Source organism: Tachypleus tridentatus, chromosome 11 (assembly GCF_004210375.1).
Source record: "Tachypleus tridentatus isolate NWPU-2018 chromosome 11, ASM421037v1, whole genome shotgun sequence".
Taxonomy (NCBI): Eukaryota; Metazoa; Arthropoda; class Merostomata; order Xiphosura; family Limulidae; genus Tachypleus; species Tachypleus tridentatus.
In genome coordinates, this window is record NC_134835.1 from 4,012,263 (window position 1) to 4,018,600 (window position 6,338).

The 6,338-nt window shown below is 31.3% G+C and overlaps 1 long non-coding RNA gene across 3 annotated transcripts; it reads left to right on the forward strand.

Annotated features, from left to right (window-relative positions):
* Positions 1-255: 255 nt before the first annotated feature.
* On the forward strand, positions 256-5,911 carry LOC143231616 (uncharacterized). 3 transcript variants are annotated; one of them, XR_013017059.1, is made up of 3 exons: positions 256-490; positions 679-732; positions 5,587-5,911. It is a non-coding gene; the product is annotated as an uncharacterized LOC143231616 (long non-coding RNA). The 3 variants fall into 3 exon arrangements; XR_013017057.1 differs by lacking the exon at positions 5,587-5,911 and adding an exon at positions 1,840-2,017; XR_013017058.1 differs by lacking the exon at positions 5,587-5,911 and adding an exon at positions 1,341-1,476.
* The last annotated feature ends 427 nt before the right edge of the window (positions 5,912-6,338 follow it).

Consider the following 6,338-nt stretch of genomic DNA (forward strand, 5'->3'; position numbering starts at 1 on the left):
AATTGTACAAATCCTTTTCATTCACAAACCTGAACAAGACCTACCTATACAAAATAAGACATTGAGTTGAAACCTCCTATGACTTACGATACAATAGATAAAGAGCAAGATAAGCCATCAACTATATTTGTTAGATTTTGTTTATACCTTACAGGATTTGCAATATATGAGCTTTCACGAAGAAAAGTAGTTAATAATTTGTTATGAGCCTAAAGTGTCATATCAGGTCAAAAAATTCCCCTAGTGGCCCAGCAAACTGTCTGCGTGCTTCCAATGCTAGAAACCGGGTTTCGATATCCTTGATGGGCAGAGCATAGATAGCCTATGATGTAGTGTTGTGCTAAATTACAAATAAACAGTGCAAAAATATTATTTCTTATGTCAACAATACTTGAACTACGAACCATCTTATACTTTATTTTAGCATGCGTACAACCTAGTGAAAACTACCAATGTCCTGAAGGACTCACACTGAGAAATAACCTGTGTTGTAAGTTGTGCTTTCCTTTAAAGTGTTTATATGTGTGATCAGTATTTGTGAATTATAATTTTTTAAATAAATCGAAAAAGGAAAAACTGTTTTCAACAAACTAAGCAGTAAATTAGTTATTATATACTTCATCCATTATTTTATTTTTAATTGTTAACATTGTAAACATTTCAAGCTTTTTTTCTTAGATCCAAGTCAACCAGGAACGGAGGAAGAAACATACGTTCCTTCTCCAAGGAAAAGTAAGTTATGCTACATATAAGATTACGTAAAACGTACCTTTAACATGAGATAATAAGTGTGGTAAGGTTGGTGACAAAATGTCGTGATGGAAAAATATTACTGTGACGATGTTTGTGTTGACGCGTGTTGTTCTTTCTTCCCATTAAATTTCTTCAATCCCTTATTCATGAAGGTAAAAAATGTAGTAATGTGTGAAAACCCGATCTCTTATAATATTCCAGTACACTGTGGACATTATTTTCTATTCTAAATAATAAACCTCTTACCATTTCACCACTCATAGCAACTCAGGTAAAACATGATTCACCAAACCACGTCTATCATTCCCACTAATTCACTGTTCACAGTTTGAGCTTTTCTGTTGTCTGAAGTAAGTTTTTGGACCAGTAATTGTATGTCATAAGTATTTTCCTTCTCCTAGTATTGTTGTATTATTTAAATCTTGACCATTTTATAAAAACTGGTTGAGTAGAGCAAAGTTTTAGATTTGTTTACAACAAAAAGACCGTCCATGTACTTTACCTTTGAATTGTTACCGATAGTTTTCCAATATATTATCTTTCGTTTGTAGTTCATTTAGACACTAATTAGAGATTTCTTTGAATAGTGAAACATATAAACAGTATTCAGTTTGGAAATTGCAAGTAAGTCAGTGTCGACAATCATACATCCTTGGAAGTCTGAGAACTCGTTACTTTTACCTTTTGTCTTGTTTCGAATATATATATATCTGATGTAATGGTGGTCAGTCACGTGACGCATCAAATGATCATCCTGATTTGATATGAAAACACAGTCAGTGTATGTGGTTGTCATAAGATATGATAAGTAAATATCTTTACTTGGATTATCAAGGAAGAAAGTTAATCTCAAGTGATACTTTACACTTCTTTACCTGTACTGTTTTATCCATGTGCATTAAACTTATACGTGTTTGAATAAAGAGTGGAACTTCTTCGATTCCACTAACTCAGAACGCTGTGGTTATCTTGTTATTTTCACTGTAAGTATACCAAATGAAACGTAGCCTCCTCCAATACTATCATATAACAAAAACAAATTGCACTTAACTAACTTTCTTTTTAACTTGTATTTTTCCATTTCAGCACCATCCATGTCAAAACATACGATTCCATTGGTAACTGCTGCAGTAGGAATACCACTTTTGTTAATTGCTTTAAGGCAAGAACAAAACAGTATATTTTTATGTTTTGTTGAATATATCTTAATATAATTTCTATATTATTAATAGTTGAACGATGTGTTTATATACTTAATAATGAATTTAAAGGGCTGAGAAATACAAAAATATTAGTTACTTTATTTTAATTAGAATGATAAATAATCAAAAGGTTACAAACGCTACATTAAAAAGAAATATATAATGGGACATTAGCATCATTAGTTTACAATAAAGTGTATTTTAACTGTGGAGATTCACTTAAAGCTTAAATTGTGGATCACTTTTTACAATAATACAAGTTCTTCTGATGAAAAACATTCCTTGTAAGTATGTTATTGTTCAACCTGTTTTTTATATGTAAATACAATAAGGTACTGTGCGTGTCAGTAGAAATACTTGAGTGTCAAAAATTCTTTAACTAATTAATGATTTTCAGTTTATTTCAATATGGTCTTAAAATTGAAATTTATCAGCGAGTATAATAATTATTCAATTATCCCTCTTAAACTATAACATTTTATTCCTGTTTACATTTGTTATCTTTATTTTAAAGAGATGCAGCAGGGGTCAACTTGCCATGTCCACCGTGGGAACTGAACCCATTTATTTTAGTGTTATATGTTCATATACCTGGCGTTCCACTGGGAGAGAACGTCCCTGTGGCTGTCGTTGTTAAATATTATTATTTCTAGATTATAATTATATTCCATTTTTAATGACATAACACTAATGTACAAATAAGAGTCAAATTAAATCGTCCATGTTATTTATTAGCGCTTTTCTTTTGTAGTGTCATTATTTGGAAGTGCAATTCTTGTGGATGTGAAACAGTAAAATTAGTGAACACAGAACACAAATAAAGATGATAGAAAAAAATTAAATATTCATTATAGAAAAAAATAAATATTCACTTGTACCACAAATGATGAAGATCAGTCTGTTGATAGAGAGAGAAGAAAATGTAAAGTGTAAAAAGAAAGAGGGCAAAAAAGTCCAGGGTTCACATCTTCCTAAAGTAAGTATTGTGATAACGGGAAATGTCATCACATTTCACTATTTCATACCGAGTGTCTGGGACTTACAACGCTAGAAACCGGCTGTCGATAGCTGTGGTGGGTAGAGCACAAATAGACGAACATAACAAGAATGTAAAATACCTTCAGTCACATATGTTTACTTACTTTCTATACATTTTTATGCTGGTGTTCTGCATGAAGTTTAGACACCGTTATAAATATAATGTATTAAGGCTATAAACTTTACACTCTAATCTTCCACCTTATAAGAAACGTTTCAATTTAATGGTATCGATTTTTAGAAGGAAATTGCAGTCGGTTTAAATGGATACTTGATAACTAGCTTCTCGAGACGTTGTGTGTAGATATATACATATAATACAGGTTTCTTCTTTATCATTGCAGACATCTCAAAACATTTTCGAAATTGTTGTACTCTATTGGCTCTTTTTATGAGTCATGTGTTTTCACAGTTATTGCGCTATTGACACAGTTACGGATGAATCTTGACCTGTTATAGGTATACAACAACAACTTTATGCCATGTCGCTTAGCAACAAAAAGTATAACCTGATATTCTTGTTAATCCATGTACTCAAAGTATAAAGTGAAATGTATGAACAACAAAATTGTAAAATTACATATTTTCTACTGTATTAACATTTGGGAAGATATATGAAAGATGCTTCTAATATGACCATTTTAAAACCGTTCCACTTGGATAGAAGCTGTTTCAAATTATGGTTCTAAGCCCGCTACGGGGAAAGGAAGGCGTTTTATCAGTATTTTATCTCATGGTTTCATTGATCTGGTTACATATAAGGGGAGACAATTTTTCATGTCGTTAAATAACTTTTCATTAATTATGAATTTACGTAAATTCCGTCCAGGGACTGGTACTTGTATATAAGAGTATTTTTCTTTCATTACCATTCAAGCCGTCTCCAAACCATTAATAAATGTTTATTCTATAAATTTGTACTGCATGACTCTGTTTATGAGTCATTACCTCGTAAAGTTGGGTTGTACTCATTCCATTTAGTAGTAGAGAGACATGTATACGTATGATGTATAATGTGAGGACTTCCATCCTTCATATACTAAAACTGCTAATTTAGTAGTGTAAGACTAGAGGAAAGGCAGCTAGTCATCACCACCCACCGCCAACTCTTGAGCTATTCTTTTTTGCCAACGAATAGTGGGATTGACCGTCATATTATAATGCTCCCACGGCTGAAAGGGCGAGCATGTTCGGTGTGACGGGGATTTCAACCCACGACCTTCGGATTACGAGCCGAGCGCCTTAACCACCCCGCCATGCCGGGACATTTATATTTGCTTATTTTCTTTTTGCTGTTTAACAAACCGACATTAGCCAAATTTTCTTTGCTTGATAACTGTAGAACTTTGATGTATCTTATCTGATGTTCAAACACCCCTTTCGTCATGCCAAGATTTTAAACAGTAGAAATTCTCTAACAAGTTTACATTTATGCTAGCTAGAAACTTTCTAATTAAAAACACTGGACTCATTTACGCACCACATAAAGTTAAAAATGTATTTTATTTTACTTTTTATGAAGCATCATTATTGTTGTGTGTGTATTCTTTTCGCGCCTAAGTTCAAATCGATATTGATGAATTTCGCAGCGCCATCTCGATGTTAAACTGCTTCCAAACAAATATTAAAATATTCGAATTTTAAATACAAAGGCACACATAGATTAAGGGCATCTGGTGGAGCCAAGTAATACGAACGAAGACTTATAACTCTAAAAGTCTGGTATCAAAGTGTAAAAGGTGTTTGGTTTGAGTTTTACGTGTAAAAAGGTGTTTGGTTTTTGTTTAAATTGTAAAAATGTTTTGTTATACTTTTAAGTGTAAAGAGATGTTTTGTTTGAGTTTTACGTGTAAAAAGGTGTTTGGTTTTTGTTTAAATTGTAAAAATGTTTTGTTATACTTTTAAGTGTAAAAGATGTTTGGTTTTAGTTTTAAGTGCAAAACATTGTTTGGTTTCAGTATTAAGTGTAAAACGTTATTTGGTTTTAGTTTTAAGTGTAAAACGTTGTTTGGTTTTAGTTTTAAGTGTAAAAAATTGTTTGGTGAGCAGACACAGATAGTCCGTTTTGAAGTTTTCTGATAAAAAACCAACAAAAAACAATGTAGAGTGAAATTCTCGATAATTGCAGCAACTAAATTAAAATATACATCACGCAATTTATCATTCTCAAAAGTATAGTTGTTAGTACCAACGTTTTTTTATTTCAATTTCTTTTTAAGTTTGATTATTTTTGAAATTCTCAAATTTCTAATAACGCTTGTTAGTAATTGTTTACATTTTATTCTGTTTAACACTGGAAACATATCATACTTTCTACAGAGTTTTTCCCCGAAGTAAAGTTGTAAATATTTCGATATGCATAAGATAAACATTACCTTCCCTTTTTACTTATTAGAAATCAATTTAGAGAGTCAATCAGTTTGCTCAAAATTTGGATATTTCAATAAAAGTGTTGTTCGAAAATGTATTTCAATTGATATCCACTAAATTTATATAGCCCAGTTATCGGTAGTTTCATTGTATTAATTTCCAGGAGGTAATTTCTATATTATGAAAACTAACATCAACCTATCCTGATTCTTGTTATTTTTAGAAAGAAACAAAGGCGAATGTTTTTACCAATAGGAAGGACATTCAAAATAGTAATGCCTCAAGTAAAATAACAAACATTATCACGAGTCTTGAAGGATCTGATACAAAATATTTTATATCAACACAGCCTCATTATTATCAACCAATAATCTCATATATATCGGAAACTCTGTCAACTGAAAGGAAGAAGGTACCTTCACATTGTAGACGTTACAACAAATTTACGAAATATAAATCAATGAGACCTCTTTACTTCAAAGAACTGCGAGATTTTTTCACGAAAGGAAATCATCAGATTCAGAGGGTTCTGAGGACTAGAGTAGATAGAAAATTGAGAAACGTAAGCTCCTGAAACATATTTAGATCCACAATAATTTTTTGACTAGTGTTTAACCGAATTAGAAAGCCAGATGCAAGACAACAATAGAAGAAATTCTATGATCAGACGATTTTCTTCACTAATAAGAGACAGTGGAACTCGATTTATGTTTTCTTGTCCCGAATTTTCACAAACTTCACATCAATAAACAAATTAAAATAAAATCTGTGTAAATAGAAAATAAAAAGTTATAGAGTATTTAAAAATTGCCTGTTTTATCGCTTTAAAAATCCATGTTTGTTTCAAAGAAAATGATTATGTATTACAAAAGCTTTATAAATTATAACTTCACTGTAGACACACAAGTTGGGGAAAGAATGATTTCAAATCAATAATATTTTTTGGATATACAAAACTGTTTAGTTTAATAGTTA